General features: G+C 40.1%; 1 protein-coding gene across 6 annotated transcripts in view; it reads left to right on the top strand.

Moving 5' to 3' along the window:
- TMEM45A (transmembrane protein 45A) overlaps positions 1–20,061 on the top strand; it is an 84,795-nt gene that overhangs the window by 951 nt on the left and 63,783 nt on the right. The window lies entirely within an intron of this gene.

Genomic DNA, 20,061 nt, shown 5'->3' with positions numbered 1-20,061 from the left:
AAGTCCCTCGCTGTTTCGTCAGAAGATTGAAAAGTTATCTGGCTTATTCAGAATTAACAAAACTTTTGCTTCCTTTAATGGGATATTTAATATTAAATTATTTAAATCCTGAATTATATAGGTAATTACTGTTTCACTTACATGTGAATGTAGCTCAATGTCTTTTCTATATTCTTCTATCCATTGTGGTAGGCCCAAATTCCTTGATGATTGTTAAAAAACACACTAAACGTGATAGATCACTGTGTGCATCAATAAGCTTATAATTATATTATTACTCCCATAATTCTATCAGAGTAATATTCAGAGTGCTGTTAGATGTTTGTGCTTGCACATAATTCTGGTATATATTTCAGGACTTTAAAATGGAAATGATGGCAAATATTGAGTTAGGTGAATGGCCAGAGGCCCATTCCATCCCAAACATCTATAATTGTCTCTGTTTAAGCAATGTTTTAGATTTGAGACTTTATCGTATGTTATTTACAGTCGTGGCAGTTGTGGCCAGAATCGATCTTTAATTTTTGACTTAGAAAGCAGTAGGTGCCATAATTGCAAGTTGCAAAGTGTGTTTTTGATTCAGAAAGGCATTGCACACTGTGAGTGGAAGAGTTGAAGTGGTTTTCAGGGATGTAGGGTTAGAAGGAACAGTGTTGCAGAGAATCAATATAAAGAGCCAGCTGGCCTGGTTCAATTCAAAACCCTGCCGTTTGACCTTGGGCAAGTTACTCAGCCCATCATACCTCAGTTCCCTCCTTTGTACGTGGTGATAATAGCACCTATCTCATGGGATTGTCTTGAAAACTAGGTGAGTTAACACGTGTTAAACCCTTGGTTCTGGCACAGAGTTAATCTTTGCTGTTGTGCACACTCTTCATTGCTGTCCTTTTCAGCTTCCCCTGCTGCACCTGTTTTCCCAGCCACCATTTTGACTTCTACACTAGCAACTAGTGTTTACTGAGTGCAGACCCCTTGTTAGTGCGGCATCGTATACGGCTGTAAAGGAGAGAGAGTCTGGAGAGGGGAGTGAGGTAGAATTTATCAAGTGCCTTAGAAAGACCTAGAGGGTTCTGGGAAAGAGGACTTCTTCTTGTAGGATGGTTTCAGGGAAGGGTTGGCATTTCTGGAAAAGGATTTTGCCAAATGGCTTTGATTGAGGGGAAAGGGATCATAGAAGAGAAGGTGGCAGGCACTCCAGGAGGAAGGGAAAGCGTGGGCAGAAAAGCACTGAGGCTGGAAAGTGTGAATTTCTCCTGGGGGACGTTGGGTTGTGATGCGGGGTAATCTGTGAGAGCTTAGTAGGTGGAAAGGTTGGAAAAGTGGGAGAGGTAGGAGAGGGCGTCATGGAGAGCCTCTCTGTGGGGAAGGAGAGACTTGGGAGGTGAGATTGGTAGGGGGTCACAAGCTGAACTTGCAGCAGTTACATAGTTGGAGGTGTTTCTGGAATGATCCATCTCTCAGTTTCTCCCCCTTGCCCAGCATACCCCTCCTGATCTGCTCCACTGCTTCAGTGACCCCCACCTCAGGGCCTTGCAGGACTGACCAGTGAGCCTCAGCTCCACTTTTTGGACTCACTCTGTGGTGGCTGTCTTGGGGCTCTGCTGAAGTGGTCTGGCCTCCTGGACTATTACCCAGGCTACATTTCAGAAACAGGTCATGCCCTAAAGTCTTTGACATGGATGTGATTGTTGCACCTGCACCCCTCCCCAACCCCTACACACACACAGTGTGTGCCAAAAAGCCCTTTTTCATTCTGTTCAAAGAATCGAGCATTCATGTGCTAATGCTTATAACTTTAGGATGCACAAGTATTAAAGTAGATGAGACCTGTAATATGCACCTAAGTGACAAGTCAGTTTGGAGAGCTCTGCTTTCTCTTCCTCGAGAGCACTGTGCTGCGTCAGAGAGAACCCGAGTCTGGCCCTGATGTTGCCGTGGACCACCTGCGTGTCCTTGGGCAAGACATTGAGCCATTATGGCCCTCTCTGTGCCATCATCTGTAAAATGATCTCTACGATCCCTCTTCCATTGGATGAGCTTTTATTCTTTTCCCTGGGACAGTCTGTTGCTTCTAGAAGGCTATTTGATCCCTCTATGACTAACATTTTCTGAACACTTAATATATGACAGACATTGTTCTGAGTGCTTTACCTGCCTTAACTCATGTAAGCCTCTCAGTAATCCTGTGACGGTTGGTACCTATTAGTTGAGGTGACAGAGGCACGGGCGGATTAAGAAACTTGCCCAAGGTCACACTGTACAAATGACAGGTGCAGACCCAGACGGTGTAACTCCAGAGCCCAAGCCTTCACCACTAGTCTATGCTGCCTTGGATGTAATACAGCAGGGCTGCTCTTCTTGTTTGTGGCAGTGGTAGTCTAGAGGTCCATGGAAGGAGGATCACTGGAGGGGGAGGGACAATTTGGAGGAGTGGGGTTGGTAAAAATTCTCTGTAGGGACCAGAATACCAACATGAGTCTTGTCTATGGGATGCATTACACATGCAGACAGGAGATGTGTTACTTGTTTATTAGATGGAGCTCATTACAGATAATCATTCTGTCTTTTCATCTTGATTGAACAGAACCACCATAGACCCTGGACTTACGGTAGACATTCAGTAATGTCAGTTGAATGACTGTATCCTTTGAAAAACTGGAACAGAGTGTATAAGTGTCAAAAGTAATGGTTTCGCCTTTATTTACCTGCCTTCTTTCCATTTTACTACTTTCTCCAGAGGTAACCTTTGCTAATACTTTGGTCTGTATCCTTCCAGTCCTTCTCCAAGAGTCTACTCACAGGTGTAGATCTAAACATAAATATAATTTAAAAATATAAATGGAACCACAGTAGTTTTATTTTAAAAAAATAGAGAAACTATGAAATGTTCCAAGGCTTATGGAAGAATGGGGCAGACGCCAGGTACACTTTCTATTCCTATTTCTTGGGCAGCCTGGTTTTTTGTCTTATTTCTGGAGATGCTGTGGTTTTGGGATAAGAATGTCTCATGGTGAAGGTCAACGTAGGACTATTTTAGGTGTCTTATTATTAGTCATACCCAGTCTGGATTCGATATTTTTGGGGGAATTCATTCTTAAAAATTTTAATATGTTTAATCAACTTTAAAATATTACTTGAAAAACAGTTTAATTTGCTTTTTATCTCACTACCTTAATGTAGTCACTCTTTTCAGTATAGCACACTGAGCACTTGGATTTTGGAGTCAGACGGAGGGTTTCAACCCTAGATCTGCTTCTTACTAGTGTACCTTGAGCAAGTCACTTTCTCTAGGAGGCTTTATTATTTATAAAATGGGAATATCAAAGGCATTAAATGAGAAAATCAATATAAGGCATTTAGCATGGTGTCTGCGTCATAGTAAAGCCTATACATGTAAGCAATTCATTTTTTTTACTGTAGTAAAATAAACATAACATTTGGCATTATAACCATTTTTAAGTGTATAGTTCAGTGACATCAAGTACATTCACATTATGGTGCAACCAGAACTTTTTAAAAATTAATTAATTTATTAATTAGTTTGGCTGCCTTGGGTCTTCGTTGCTGTGCGTGGGCTTTCTCTAGCTGCTGCAAAAGGGGGCTACCCTTCGCTGTGGTGCGCGGGCTTCTCATTGCCGTGGCTTCTCTTGTTGCGGAGCTCGGGCTCTAGGAGCGCGGGCTTCAGTAGTTGTGGCTCGTGGGCTCTAGAGCGCAGGCTCAGTAGCTGTGGCGCATGGGCTTAGTTGCTCCACGGCATGTGGGATCTTCCCAGACCAGGGCTCGAACCCATGTCCCCTGCATTGGCAGGCGGATTCTTAAGCACTGTGCCACCAGGGAAGTCCCTCCAGAACTTTTTCATCAAACTGAAACTCTGTATTCATTAAACAATAGCTCTCTGTTACCTTCCTCTCCCCTCCCCCCAGCCTCTGGCAACAACCATTCTGTATTCTGTGTTTATGAATTTGATTACTCTAGTTACCTCTTATAAGTGGAATTATACAGTATTTGTCCTTTTATGACTGGCTTATTTCACTTAGCATAATGTCTCCAAGGTTCATCCATATTGTAGTAAGTGTCATAATTTAATTGCTTTTTAAGGCTGAATAATTTTCCATTGTATGTATATACCACATTTTGTTTATCCCAAACAAAATGTTGATGGGCATTTGGGTTATTTCCGTCTGTGAAGTTAACGTTTCGTGTCAATTTGTCTAGGCCACAGTATCCAGATATTTGGTCAAACATTATTCTAGATATTTTTGTAAAGGTATTTTTAGATGAAATTAACATTTAGATTAGTCGACCTTGAGTAAAGCAGATTAGCTTCCATAATGTAGGTGGGTCTCATCCAGTCATTTGAAGTCCTTCATAGAACAAGACTGATCTCCCTTGAAGAGGGAATTCTGCCAGTAGACTGCCTTAAGACTTGAACTGCAGCATCAACTCTTCCCTGGGTTACCAGTTTGTTAGCTTATCCTGACGATTTTGGATTTACCAGCCTCCACAGTCATGTGAGCCAATTCCTGAAATAAATCTCTCTCTCTCTTTCTTCATATATATTTACCTATATATCTATATCCTATTGGTTATATTTCTCTGGAGAACCCTGACTAATATGACATCTTTTGCCTGTTGTGAATAATGCTGCTATGAACATTGGTGTAGAAATATCTATTGGGGTTCCTGCTTTCAATTCTTTTGGGTATAAACCCAGAAGTGGAATTACTTCTGGATCATAAAGTAATTCAATTTTTAATTTTTTGAGGACCTGCCATACTGTTTTCCACAGCAGCTGCACCATTTTATTTTATTTTTAAAAATAAATTTTATTTATTTATTTATTTATTTTTGGCTGTGTTGGGTCTTTGTTGCTGCGCGTGGGCTTTCTCTAGTTGCGGCTAGTGGGGGCTACTCTTCGTTGCGATGTGTGGGCTTCTCATTGTCGTGGCTTCTCTTGTTGCGGAGCACGGGCTCTAGGTATGCGGGCTTCAGTAGTTGTGGCTCGCAGGCTCTATAGCGCAGGCTCAGTAGTTGTGGCGCACCGCTTAGTTGCTCCACGGCACGTGGGATCTTCCTGGACCAGTGCTCGAACCCGTGTCCCCTGCATTGGCAGGCGGATTCTTAACCACTGCGCCACCAGGGAAGCCCTGCCTGCACCACTTTATATTCTTATTAGCAATGCACAAGGATTCCGATTTCTCTACATCCTTGCTAACACTTGTTGTTCTGGGTTTTTTTATTTGTTTGTTTTTGTTTTTTAATTACAGCCATCCTCATGGATATGAAGTGATATCTTATTGTGTTTTTGATTTGTGTTTCTGATTAGTGCTGTTGAACACCCTTTCATGTGCTTATTGACCATTTTTATATCTTCTTTACAGAAATGTCTATTTAAGTTCTTTGCTCATTTTTAAGTCAGGTTTTGTTTTGTTATTCAGTTGTAGGTGTTCTTTATATATTCTTGATGTTATCTATTTATTGGGTATATGATTTGCAGATATTTTCTCCCATTCCCTGGGATGCCTTTTCACTCTGTTGGTATTGTCCTTTGATGTAGTCCAATTAATATATTTTTTCTTTTATTGCCTGTGCTTTTGGTGCCATATCCAAGAATCATTGACAAATCAAATGTCATGAAGATTTTCTTCTATGTCTTCTTCTAAGAGATTTATAGTTTTAGTTCTGATGTTTGGGTCTTTGATACATTTTGAATTAATTTTTGTATATGATGGAGGTAAGGGTCTGACTTTATTCTTTTGCATGTGGATATCTAAGCAATTCACTTATTAATCATTATAATGTTCTTCTCTATATAAACACCATTAGAATACATATAGACATAGTATTAAAATATTGATTCATTCTTGACTTATTTTTAAAATTATGTCTAAAGTGATAATTTTTTCCTCATAGAATTACTCAAAATTTCTACTCCTTATAACTTTTACTCTCTCCAAGAAAGAAAGATTTTTCCTATGGTTAAAGGGCATTGATTGCTGATAGCTTTCCTTCCTCTCTTTCCACCTTTCTCCCTTTCTTCCTTCCTCCCTCCCTCTCTTTCTCTCTTTCTTTCTTCCTTACTTCCTTCCTTTTTCTTTCTTTCTTTCTTTCTTTCTTTCTTTCTTTCTTTCTTTCTTTCTTTCTTTCTTTCTTTCTTTCTTTCTTTCTTTCTTTCTTTCTTTTTTCCTAACCCTTCTAATTTTTTTTGCCTTTAGAATTAAAAAAGTAATCTATATGAGCTGAAAAAATTGAAACAGTGTATAGAGTCAAAAGTAATGTTTTCCCCTTTTCTTACCTGCTTTCTTCCCATCCCGCTACTGTTCCCGAGGTACCTTTGTTAGTAGTTTGGCCTGTATCCTTCTAGACCTTCTCCAAGAATCCACTCACAGGTATAGATCTAAACATAAATATAATTTTAAAATATAAATGAGACCATATTATATTCATTGTTCTGCCTTTGTTTGTTTGTTTGTTTTTTTAGCTCCACACATACATAAGCATATACATGTATAATATACAAATCTCAACCTGTCAGTTGAGATGTATAGATTTTTGTGGCATATTTTGTCATGGAGAACAGTAGGTGAAGCTCAAATGGAAGAATGTTCTTTTTCTATAGAAGAGCAAGCCACTTAAAGTAAGAGCGACATTGGGCTAAGCTTGTCAAATCAGACTGTTTGCACTGTTCCTTGTGGCCTTATTCCCAAGAAAACTCACTTCTTTAAGCTGAAAGGTGAACTCTTTCTCACCAAATTATGTAGAGCTCCCATTAACTTCACTTTTTTCAGAGCCAAAATTCCCTCATGGCTGTGTTATTTCCTGGTAGGAACTTAGATGTTTAGGAGGCATTTGAATTCCCTCGTAATGACCTGAAGTCTTACTTAGTCTGTTTTCTGACTTGAGTCAACAACTAGGTGGCCAAATAGACCCAGTTTCTTGTGTAGAGACACTGTGTTTATCTCTGGCCCAGAGTCTACCACCAAATACATTTTCAGTAAAAAGTATTATATTTCATTTGTCATAAATTTAATAGAAGAAAAAGAAACCAAAGTGAAATATAAGGGATTTTTGAACTTTGGGTAAGTATTTCTTCAGAAAAAGATATATTAGTTCCTAAAATATTCTTCTACAGACAAAACTATAGATTAAAATATCAAAATATTGGGATTAATAACTACTCTCATAAAATTCAAATGGCATCCTTCATATCCAAGTAGCCCTATATTAAATTACTATCCTTACACTTTAAAAAAGTATAAAGTTCTGAATTTCACTTTGATATGTCTAGGTATGGATCTTAAAAAAAATTTTTTTTAACATCCTGTTTTCTCTTGATGTGTCCTTTCCATTTGAAGACCCAAGTCTTTCTTTAGCTCAGAGAGTTTTTCTCCAATTATTTGATTCTTGCTTCCTCTCTCTGTAAGCCAGGAATAATTCAGACTAACGATTGTCAAAAACTCTTAAAGGAAGAGAAGAAAAGCCAAAATAGAGAGAGGTATGGTAGTAAGGAGCACATAGGACAGTTTTAGGGACACTGTATGTTTAATAGATAATGAAAATTTAATAACGTTAAAAATGTTAGTGAAGAAGAAAAAATCATGAAAAATACACCAAAATCATGTCACAGCTGAACCTTGGGGCTAAAGGTCCGAGGAAGAGAGAGTAATAAGGGGGAGAGAGAAGGTTGTGTTGAGGAAGAATGGGGGAATTGGGGTCAGAGACCTAGATGCTCCTTACCTTCAAGCTGGCAGGAAGGAGAACTGAACCCAGCTTCTCCATCTCTGGTGTTGCTTTTCCTCCTCCTGCTCTGCCTTCGATTTGTATGCACTAAGGGCATGAAGACAGACTGTGGAAGAGCACGGTGATCTTGTTTTTTTTCTTGCTGCTTGTGTGACTTTTCGGACAGGTTGTTTCCACTGTGGGGAGAAGAGGGATGAATCAATACCTCATCCTCCTGGGGCAAGTTGGGAACCTCCGTACGGACACTAAGCCTCATTTTCCTCATCAGAAAATCAGACCTGTCTCTCCCTACTTCTAAGAGAGGAGTCATGAAGTACTGTATGTGATAGGGTTTTGTGAACTTTAATGTGCTCCACGGAGGATAGAGATTATGTAACCGTCATCATGCTTTAAAGCTCTTTCTTCCCAGAAAAATACACAAACAACTAATGGCTGAGTGACCATTTATGAGGTGTCAACCTCTTCTCGGGGTTCTTCTCATTTTATCTTCATGGACACCTTATGGGGTAGAGGCTCTTATTATTCCCATTTTATAGATGAGGTAACTGAGGCCCAGAGAGGTTAAGTAACTCTTCCAAGATCACACAGTGATGAAATCAGGACTTAAACATAGGATAACCTCATTCCAGTGTCTGAACGCTTAACACTTATGCCATGTGTAATACAATCAGGAGTGAAGCAACTGCTGTTGATGGCAACTTTTCAGGGGGTTGGTGAGTAGTCGAGTCTAGTGCTGGTCAGCAGAGGTAGAGGTCTTGCTGTGTGCACCAAGTTCCTTGTCCTGATCTGCCAGATTCCTCTTACCATCCTTTGTAATCCTGGGAGGGTGAACACTTTGTATCCTCTGTGCCTGATACGCCCTAGTTCTAGCATCCATCACCCCTGGCCTGAATTACTGCCACAGTGTATTAAACTATCTGTGGTAAAGGATCAGTTTGGTTTTGGTTTTATTTTTTTCCCTCGGCCAGTGAAGTTGACATTTTTGTAAAAATATAAAAACTCCTATTTGGATGTTGCAGCAATGTCATATTACTCTAAAATGTTTTAAAGTTTCTAAATGTTTACTGTCAGTTTCCGTGCTGATCTTGTTGCAGATGGTAAACAGTTTGCTTACTAGCGTTGGTCCACAGACTATGGCGTCACTAGCATTGTCCTAGGGTTCTCCTTGCTTTCACTCTTGCCCCCTGTAAAGCAACCAGGATGTGCCACAAAGCAACCAGGATGATTCTTTAAAAATACACATAAGGTCCCATCATTCCCCTGCTTAAACCCTCCAATGGCTTCCCACTGCATTTAACATAAAGTCCAGATATTTACCATGGGCTGAAAGGTAATCCGGCTCTGCCTACATTCTCCCGTCTCTATCTCCGCCTTGCCCACTCTTCCCCCAATGCTAATGAAATGTAGTCAGACTTTGGATTAAAAAGTAGGTTCAGGTAGAGAACACATAATGATTTGAGATGTGAGATACACTTTGTTTTGTTCTTTCGTCTACAAGCTCAAGCTTGCACTGGTGCTTGCCTCACTTCCTCCAGGAGTGAGAACTTTGCCAGTAGCTTCAAAATGAGTGAGATGGCCAATACCAAGTCCTAGAGAAGATTTGTGAGGAACTCTGCTCGAGTAATGTAACCTACTGCTCCCCTGATAGACTCAGCCTCATGATATCCATATTCTGTTCACACCTTATACAAGCATGTTAGGCTGTTTGTTTCCTTCCCCAGAAAATGGGACTGATATGAGTCAGGATGGTACAGGGGTCATTCCAATTGCTCTTGAGATTGGAGAATAAAAGACTGATAGTGTGATTGTTGTTAATGTTGATGAAAATTCATTGGTGGGGAGCATGACTTTATTCAGTGAGCGGAGGGGAAGCACATATCCTGGCAAAACAGTTTCCTGGTTGGTTTGACTTTGGCCCTGAACATTTGCCATCCAGAGGCCTCTGTGTGGAGGCAGTCAAGATTCTCTCCCCATCTCACCATTGCTTTCCAGTCTCCAAATGGAGCACTACGGTTGCAATGAATGAGAAGGAAGCAGCTCCAAAATTGCTCATGTAGCCGTGGAGAGTCATGGTTTATACAGAACATGCTTTTGTAGCTGAAAGCTATAAAAGCTGGTGTGAACATCATTTCAAGCTGAACTCCCAATATTCTTCTTGCCTTTTTAACCCATTGCCAATTCTAATGATCTCCCAACTTTCAGAAGAGGAATTTTATTGGCTTTTGTTAATGAATTGTCATGGTAATGAAAACAACTGTCAAATTTTAGTGGCAAGAAATTTATATTCAGTAGATCTGGGGATGTGAAGTAGGCATGTTCATTTTATCAAGCATCCCGGGAGATTCTCAGGTAGGCAGCTCAAGGACCTTATTTTGAAAAACACACGTTAAAGTATTGATAGTATCTTTTCTGTGTAATATTGGTATTGAGTGCTAAGTTGACTGAATTTTAAAGAAGTTCTGTTTTTGCCCAAGGTAGAGTAACAGGGCCAGATTTATTCTTTTGCCTGAAATAAGCTGAAATAATATCAGATAAAATATATGAAACAATAAACGGTTTTTGAAACGCTGGCCATCTGGCAGTGGGAAGGCAATGATCCGCAGGAAATCACAAACAAAAGAGGTGAGAATGAACCGATAGCTAGTGGGAAGCAGCTGCGTAGCACAGGGAGATCAGCTCAGTGCTTTGTGACCACCTAGAGGGTTGGGATAAGGGAGGGTGGGAGGGAGGGAGACGCAAGAGGGAAGAGATATGGGGATATATGTTTATGTAGAGCTGATTCACTTTGTTATAAAGCAGAAACTAACACATCATTGTAAAGCAATTATACTCCAATAAAGATGTTAAAAAAAAAAAAAAAAGAGGTGAGTGCTCGGATTGCTCCAGCTGGCTGCCAGAGAGAGGCTCCAGGCTGAGCCGCAGGTGGAACTCATACTCCTTGAGTTGAGGAGGTGGTGCTAAGAGCCCAGGGAAACCAAGGTGGCTAGAGTTCTCAGGACAGAGCTCTAGAACCAAGAGAGCTGCACAGAGAGAGGGCACTGGAGATCTGCAGAAAGGCCCCTCAAGGATTCATCAGAGCAAGTGAGGCAACTACAGGAGGCTGGAGGGAAGGGGGAAGGGGTGCAAAGATGGGGCAGGGGACAGGGAGGGGGTGGAGAGCAGTGCCCTGCAGTCACAGAAGTCCAGGAATATTGCTTATTCCCTCCAACCAGACTGGAAAACTCATAGTTCACAAAGTATTGGGCAGAACATTCAGGAAGGTCTGGCCTCAGTAATGGGGAATAATTAACCCTACACTGAGCATTGCTCCAGACGTGCCTAACAAATCATAAAAAAGCAGTACCTAAAAGGATCAAACTGTCACTTACTCATCCCAGAACAGAGCTCAAGAATAATTACAGATATTAAAAAATATCCAGCACCCAACAAGGCAAAATTCACAATGTTTGGCACCATAAAATAGTAAAGCAGTTGTGTTTAAAATGGAAATACACTGTCCTTGACTGTCCTAGAGGTGTATTTCCATACACATTTTTGTACCATTAAAAAGTCAAATAGTTGAAGCCTTCAGAGTAACATTTTGTACATAACAAGCCGGAGTCTGCCAAACCATGGTCTGTGTTGATATTTACCTTGGCTTCTGAGATAGCAGTTCCTCTTTGATGTCTATTATTGTTTTTTGAAATACTTTTCCTGTGTTTGATAACTCCAGCTTCCGCATTGGATTATGGTAAGGTAAACTCAGCCAAGTGCATCATGTATCCATTCCAAGGGTTGGAGCTGGGAGTAGGGGGCAATGAATGGAGGGTGAGGTGGGGCTAATTCTCTGAGGCCAATGGATGACTCGGAATCAAATGCATTAGAGAGCAGTAAGGGCCAAACCAGGGAGGCCAAGATCTGCTGACCGGTCTCAGGGGTGGGTTAAGCCAGGGTCTAGAACCAGAAGCCTTTGAAATTCAAGAGGAGTGTACAGGGATTGAAGTCACCAGTGTCATGTTAGGACTGTGACCAAGGCTGAAGATTCAGACCTCTACTTCACCACCAGCAGTTTGAGGTTGGGTCAGAGAGGTTACTCTGGGGTCATGCATGAGCTTAATGCTCTGGGGGCCCATAACTGAGCTCCAAGCTTTGAGCTTGGGCTGTCTATTCTCCTCTGAGAATTAGATAGTTTTAAATTTAGTCACCAGGTGTGTTTCCCTGATTCATCACTGCCCTGAAGTTCAGTCTGACCCCGTATCTTCTGGATATCTCTTCTTAGATGCTTTGCTGCTTGAAAAAACAAGTTTTCTTCAGTTTGGCTGGTGCTAAGCACCTTGCAATCCTCTCCCATTCTTCTGGTGCTGATATATGGCTTTTCTTCATACAACTTATAAATCTCTTGGATGCTGGAAAAGTATATGTTTCTTAAAATGTTGTATCTCAGATCAATTTGTAGGAAAGCTCCTACTTGAAGATGACAACAAGATACCATTACTATCATTTGATGGAAATGTTACTTTCTTTGAAGGATTGGGACTAAAGGGTCAGTCTGAAAAGATTGGAAGTCAGTTTGTCTTTTTTTTTTTTTTAGATTTTTTTTGACGTGGACCATTTTTAAAGTCTTTATTGAATTTGTCACCATATTGCTTCTGTTTCTTGTTTTGGTTTTTTGGCCGCAAGGCATGTGGGACCTTAGCTCCCCGACCAAGGATTGAACCCACGCCCCCTGCATTGGAAGGCGAAGTCCCAACCACTGGACTGCCAGGGAAGTCCCAAGTCAGTTTGTCTTTTAAAGTAGGGGTCTTTTCTTTTTTTTAATTAATTAATTAATTAATTAATTTTTGGCTGTGTTGGGTCTTCGTTTCTGTGCGAGGGCTTTCTCTAGTTGCGGTAAGCGGGGGCCACTCTTCATCGCAGTGCGCGGGCCTCTCACTGTCACGGCATCTCTTGCTGCAGAGCACAGGCTCCAGACGTGCAGGCTCAGTAATTGTGGCTCACGGGCCCAGTTGCTCCGCGGCATGTGGGATCTTCCCAGACCAGGGCTCGAACCCTTGTCCCCTGCATTGGCAGGCAGATTCTCAACCACTGCGCCACCAGGGAAGCCTAAAGCAGGGGTCTTAAAGTCACGTTTTCACCTAGAAAAGAGGCTTTTGATCAGAGGTCTTCAAAAACTTTACTTGTATTCCTAATGTCGACTGTACTATGGATTGGGTTACTGCCGCTGGGGTGCAGGGATTCATACTGGTCAGTATTCTCATGGTCACTATGATGGTTCTTGTGGCAGAAACGATTCACTTGCAGTATTCAATAATGATAATAACAACAGCAGCAGCAGTGCTAGATGGTAGATGGAATAAGTTTGTCACTTCCATTTCCTTCAAATCAGCATTGATTGGAGGAGCTTCTGTTCCTCTCTGGTGTTTTCCAGTGAGAGAGATAGGTATGAAAGAGATTAAGAGAGAATGGGTGATGGGACTTCCCTGGTGGTCCAGTGGTAAAGAATCCGCCTTACAATGCAGGGGATGCGGGTTCGATCCCTGGTCAGGGAACTAAGATCCCACATGCCGCAGGGCAGCTAAGCCTGCGCCCCACAACTGCTGAGCCCACGTACTGCAAATTACAGAGCCCACGAGCTCTGGAACCCGAGTGCCACAACTACAGAGCCCACCCGCCCTGGAGCCTGTGCACCACAGCTAGAGAAGAGAAAACCCGCTACCACAACTAGAGAGAAGCCCACGCGCCACAACGAAAGATCCTGCATGCCTCAATGAAGATCCCACGTGCCGCAACTAAGACCTGACGCAGCCAAAAAAAAAAAAAGTAAATAAATCTTAAAAAAAAAAAAAGAAGAGAGTATGGTTGAGGCTTTCTGTCTTTACCTGATGAGCTTAGGACCACATTCTGTATTCCTGCACGTATCTGGGGCCTTCAGCCTACCAGGAAGATGCAATCAAGGACAAAGATTATGGTTTCTGGAGAGAAGTACACAGAAAAGCTAGATATAATTTAACGATTGTTAATTGTGGTAGGCGGTGCTGGTTTTGTTTTGGCATTATTTTTAATTATTTCTGCTTGTGTGCTAATGAGTAAGAGAGGGTGGAATGAGTGGATGAAACAACTGAGCCCTGAAAAGCAATTACATTCTGATTGGTTCTCAGATGGAAGTTTATTTTTCCATGAGAAGAGAATCAGCTTGACAATGGGAAACCCTTGAAGGGGGCAGGAGCCTTTGACTTTGCCTCAGTCTCAGTCCCGCTTCCCTCTCCCCACTTTTGTCTCTGCCCTCTACTCTCATTCCTCTTCCCCCCAAACCCACGATGGCCCTTCTGTCGGCAACTTTCTCCTGAACCTCATTTTCCCAGAAATTGCACAGGATTCAGAAGAGGTTATGGTGGGATATTTTCCCTCCTCTTTTCTGTGGATCTTAGTTTTTGGATTGGAAATCTAATTTACATGCCACTCTAGAGGTCCTTCTTCAAGATTATGTTTTGAAATGAAGACAACCCATTTTTTTCCCTGTCTTGAAAGGAGTTTTTAAAAAGTTAGAAATGGAGAAAGGTCAACGGAGGGGATGTTTGGATTTTGAAGTATCCTGACACTGTCATGAAACCAGTTCTTGTGAAAACAAAAGGTTTGGGCTGTCATGAAAACACACCTGCTCCTATACTCAGACAGTACAGTGGTCCTACGTTTTATGGAAAACAGTGTTGACTCTTACACTGAGCACAGTGAAGCCTCTGGATTTTCCGTTCGGTGCAGTATCAGTCACTGATGGTGCTGAATCATGAAGCACATGGCCAGACTTGGGGATGGAGTATTGTTAATGAGGGAACTTAGGCCTGAAAAAATAAAATTTCATGAAAAGCTGCAGGAGTATCATCTCTCCTTCATTGTTTGGCACATCATCACTTTACTTTTCCATGTTTTAGTTAACAAATGATATTGAGAAGTATCTTCTCCTTCACCATCTCCCAACCAAAGTCCATCCTTTTGTCTTTTTCCTGTGGGTATGATTTGAGAAGCAATCCATCAGGGACAATTCTGAGTCTATGTTGAATGAAAAAGCAAGAATAAAGGTGAATGATTATTTTTTCCTGGTGTTCTAAGTCATTGGAGAAATGATAAGCAAGTTAGCTTACATCATTGAGCATCTTACTCTTGTAGAAAGGACCATTAGACTAGTGATTGCAGAAAGCAGTGGCAGCCTTTGCAGAAAGACTCTGGTTTAAATGAGCTCCTCCACTGGCCTTCCTTTGGGCTCACTTCCACCTCTAGTCCGTCTCATCATTAACCACATTTCTAAAATTAATTTATTAGAGGGACCATTTGGTTCACAGGACGAGTGGATTTTGATTGGGGGCGGTGGTGGTGGTAGATGGAAAGGGGAGGACCTGATGATTATTCCACTGAGGGCCTGAACAACATGAAGAGGGAAGGCCAGTTAAGAACCAGAAAGAGAAAAAAGAAGCAACTGAGCCAATCTTCTAAAAACCTTTGTTGGAAATCTGCTTGAAGACTAATTTACCGCCCTCAGTCATATGGCTGAGTCATATTTTTTGTAGCTAGTTCTTATAAAATCCAACCATTTCCAAGCTGATGACCAGAGAATTCTCTTCCAACCTGTTAGGGTAGAGAGATCTCTTCTTTAACCAAAATTACAGAAAATCTTCTGCCACCAAGCACTCAGATTTCTTACTGGGTCCACCCCTGCAAGATCAATTTTTCCAGATCAATCCAGTTGTTTAGGTTAATTGGGGCCCAGTCAATCTTAAATAAGGAAATACCAATTACAGGGGCAGAAAGCTTTTTTTTTAAATTGAAGTAAAGTTGATTTACAATGTTGTGTTAGTTTCTGGTGTACAGCAAAGTGATTCAGTTATATATGTATATATATATATGTATATATATATATATATGTATATATATATATATATGTATATATATATGTATATATATATATATATATATATACACACACACCTATACAGGTATATCTCTATCTCTATCTCTATCTCTATACCTATACAGTAGGACCTTGCTGTTTATCTATTTTATATATAGTAGCTTGTAGTTTGTATCTGCTAATCCCCAATTCCTAATTTATCCCTCCTCTCCCTTTCCCCTTTGGTAACCATAAGTTTGTTTTCTATGTCTGTGAGTCTGTTTCTGTTTTGTAAATAAGTTTGTTTGTGTCATATTTTAGATTCCACATATAAGTAATATCATATGGTACTTATCTTTCTTTTTCTGACATTTCTTTTAGTATGATAATTTCTAGGTCCACCCATGTTGCTGCAAATGGCATTATTTCATTCTTTTTTATGGCTGAGTAGTATTCCATTGTGTATATATACCACATCTTCTTTATCCATTCATCTGTTGATGGACATTTAGGTTGCTTCCGTGACTTAGCTATTGTAAATAGTGCTGCTGTGAACATTGGGGTACATGTATCCTGTTGAACTATAGGTTTTTCCAGATATATGCTGAGGATGGGATTGCAGGATCACGTGGTAACTCTGTTTTTAGCTTTTTACGGAAGCTTCATACCATTCTCCATAGTGGCTGCACCAATTTACATTCCCATCAACAATGTAGGAGGGTTCCCTTTTCTTCATATCCTCTCCAGCATTAGTTATTTGTAGACTTTTTAATGATAGCCATTCTGACCAGTATGAGGTGGTACTTCATTGTAGTTTTGATTTGCATTTCTCTAATAATTAGTGATGTTGAGCATCTTTTCGTGTGCCTATTGGCCATCTGAATGTCTTCTTTGGAGAAATGTCTGTTTAGTCTCAGGGGCAGAAATCTTTTGAATCTCCCAGGGGAACAGACACTTTTGTGGGAGTCCAGTTCAGAATTTTATCAGATGGCAGGAATTACTCTTCTCTCCAAGTGATACTAGCATAAAGTGACACTTCATAGAGTCATAGAGCTTTCCAGGGCATTCTGCCCAGGATGAATGATGCCCAAAAGCATCTAATTCCACTGTAGCTTCCCTCCAGGTCTCTCAACAACCAGAAGAGAAATTCTTTATCTCAGGGCCAGCTTCATGGTTGTGCCTTGTATAATTGCACAGGGCCCAGTTTTATTTTTTGAATTTTATTTAATTTATTTTTTTATGCAGCAGGTTCTAATTCGTTATCCATTTTATACATATTAGTGTATATATGTCAATCCCAATCTCCCAATTCATCCGACCACCACCCCCACCCCCTGCCCCCTACTTCCCCCCTTGGTGTCCATACGTTTGTTCTCTACATCTGTGTCTCAACTTGTGCCTTGCAAACTGGTTCATCTGTGCCATTTTTCTAGGTTCCACATACATGCGTTAATATACAATATTTATTTTTCTCTTTCTGACTTACTTCACTCTGTATGACAGTCTCTAGATCCATCCACGTCTCAACAAATGACTCAATTTCGTTCCTTTTTATGGCTGAGTAATATTCCATTGTATATATGTACCACAACTTCTTTATCCATTCGTCTGTCAATGGACATTTAGATCGTGTCCATGACCTGGCTATTGTAAATAGTGCTGCAATGAACATTGGAGTGCATGTGTCGTTTTGAATTACGGTTTTCTCTGGGTATATGCCCAGTAGTGGGATTGCTGGATCATATGGTAATTCTATTTTTAGTTTTTTAAGGAACCTCCATATTGTTCTCCACAGTGGCTGTATCAATTTACATTCCCACTAACAGTGCAAGAGGGTTCCCTTTTCTCCACACCCTCTCCAGCATTTGTTGTTTGTAGATTTTCTGATGATGCCCATTCTAACTGGTGTGAGGTGATACCTCATTGTAGTTTTGATTTGCATTTCTCTAATAATTAGTGATGTTGAGCAGCTTTTCATGTGCTTCTTGGCCATCTGTATGTCTTCTTTGGAGAAATGTCTATTTAGGTCTTCTGCCCATTTTTGGATTGGGTTGTTTGTTTCTTTAATATTGAGCTGAATGAGCTGTTTATATATTTTGGAGATTAATCCTTTGTCCGTTGATTCGTTTGCAAATATTTTCTCCCATTCTGAGGGTTGTCTTTTCGTCTTGTTTATGGTTTCCTTTGCTGTGCAAAAGCTTTGAAGTTTCATTAGGTCCCATTTGTTTATTTTTGTTTTTATTTCCATTACTCTAGGAGGTGGATCAAAAAAGATCTTGCTATGATTTATGTCAAAGAGTGTTCTTCCTATGTTTTCCTCTAAGAGTTTTATAGTGTCCGGTCTTACATTTAGGTCTCAAATCCATTTTGAGTTTATTTTTGTGTATGGTGTTAGGGAGTATTCTAATTTCATTCTTTTACATGTAGCTGTCCAGTTTTCCCAGCACCACTTATTGAAGAGACTGTCTTTTCTCCATTGTATATCTTTGCCTCCTTTGTCATAGATTAGTTGACCATAGGTGCATGGGTTTATCTCTGGGCTTTCTATCTTGTTCCATTGATCTATGTTTCTGTTTTTGTGCCAGTACCATATTGTCTTGATTACTGTAGCTTTGTAGTATAGTCTGAAGTCAGGGAGTCTGATTCCTCCAGCTCCTTTTTTTTCCTTCAAGACTGCTTTGTCTATTCAGGATCTTTTGTGTCTCCATACAAATTTTAAGATGATTTGTTCTAGTTCCGTAAAAAATGCCATTGGTAATTTGATAGGGATTGCATTGAATCTGTAGATTGCTTTGGGTAATATAGTCATTTTCATAATATTGATTCTTCCAATCCAAGAACATGGTATATCTCTCCATCTGCTGGTATCATCTTTAATTTCTTTCATCAGTGTCTTATAGTTTTCTGCATACATGTCTTTTGTCTCCCTAGGTATTTTATTCATTTTGTTGCAATGGTAAATGGGAGTGTTTCCTTAATTTCTGTTTCAGATTTTTCATCATTAGTGTATAGTAATGCAAGAGAGTTCTGTGCATTAATTTTGTATCCTGCTACTTTACCAAATTCATTGATTAGCTCCTGTAGTTTTCTGGTGGCATCTTTAGGATTCTCTAAGTATAGTATCATGTCATCTGCAAACAGTGACAGCTTTACTTCTTCTTTTCCCATTTGTATTCCTTTTATTTCTTCTTCTTCTCTGATTGCCGTGGCTAGGACTTCCAAAACTATGTTGAATAATAGTGGCGAGAGTGGACATCCTTGTCTTGTTCCTGATCTTAGAGGAAATGTTTTCAATTTCTCACCATTGAGAATGATGTTTGCTGTGGGTTTGTCATATATGGCCTTTATTATGTTGAGGTTGGTTCCCTCTATGCCCACTTTCTGGAGAGTTTTTATAATAAATAGGTGTTGAATTTTGTCAAAAGCTTTTTCTGCATCTATTGAGATGATCACATGGTTTTTATTCTTAAATTTGTTAATATGGTGTATCACATTGATTGATTTGTGTATATTGAAGAATCCGTGCATCCCTGGGACAAACCCCACTGAATCATGGTGTATGATCCTTTTAATGTGTTGTTGGATTCTGTTTGCTAGTATACTGTTGAGGATTTTTGCATCTATATTCATCAGTGATATTGGTCTGTAATTTTCTTTTTTTGTAGTATCTTTGTCTGGTTTTGGTATCAGGGTGATGGTGACCTCATAGAATGAGTTTGGGAGTGTTCCTCCCTCTGTAATTTTTTGGAAGAGTTTGAGAAGGGTAGGTATTAGCTCTTCTCTAAATGTTTGATAGAATTCGCTTGTGAAGCCATCTGGTCCTGGACTTTTGTTTGTTGGAAGATTTTTAATCACAGTTTCAATTTCATTACTTGGTCTGTTCATATTTTCTATTTCTTCCTGGTTCACTCTTGGAAGGTTATACCTTTTTAAGAATTTGTCCATTTCTTCCAGGTTGTCCATTTTATTGGCATAGAGTCGCTTGTAGTAGTCTCTTAGGATGCTTTGTATTTCAGCGGTGTCTGTTGTAACTTCTTTTTTCAATTCTAATTTTATTGATTTGAGCCGTCTCCCTCTTTTTCTTGATGAGCCTGGCTAATGGTTTATCAATTTTGGTTATCTTCTCAAAGAACCAGCTTTTAGTTTTATTGATCTTTGCTATTGTTTTCTTTGTTTCTATTTCATTTATTTCTGCTCTGATCTTTATGATTTGTTTCCTTCTATTAACTTTTGGTTTTGTTTGTTCTTCTTTCTCTAGTTCCTTTAGGTGTAAGGTTAGATTGTTTAATAGAGATTTTTCTTGTTTCTTGAGGTAGGCTTGTATTGCTATAAACTTCCCTCTTAGAACTGCTTTTGCTGCATCCCATAGGTTTTGGATTGTCGTGTTTTCATTGTAATTTGTCTCTAGGAATTTTTTCATTTCCTATTTGATTTCTTCTTTAGTGATCTCTTGGTTATTT

This window comes from Balaenoptera musculus, chromosome 4 (assembly GCF_009873245.2).
Source record: "Balaenoptera musculus isolate JJ_BM4_2016_0621 chromosome 4, mBalMus1.pri.v3, whole genome shotgun sequence".
NCBI classification, from domain to species: domain Eukaryota; kingdom Metazoa; phylum Chordata; class Mammalia; order Artiodactyla; family Balaenopteridae; genus Balaenoptera; species Balaenoptera musculus.
Note: the sequence above shows the minus strand (reverse complement) of the source record. Positions and strands in the feature narration are given on the sequence as shown.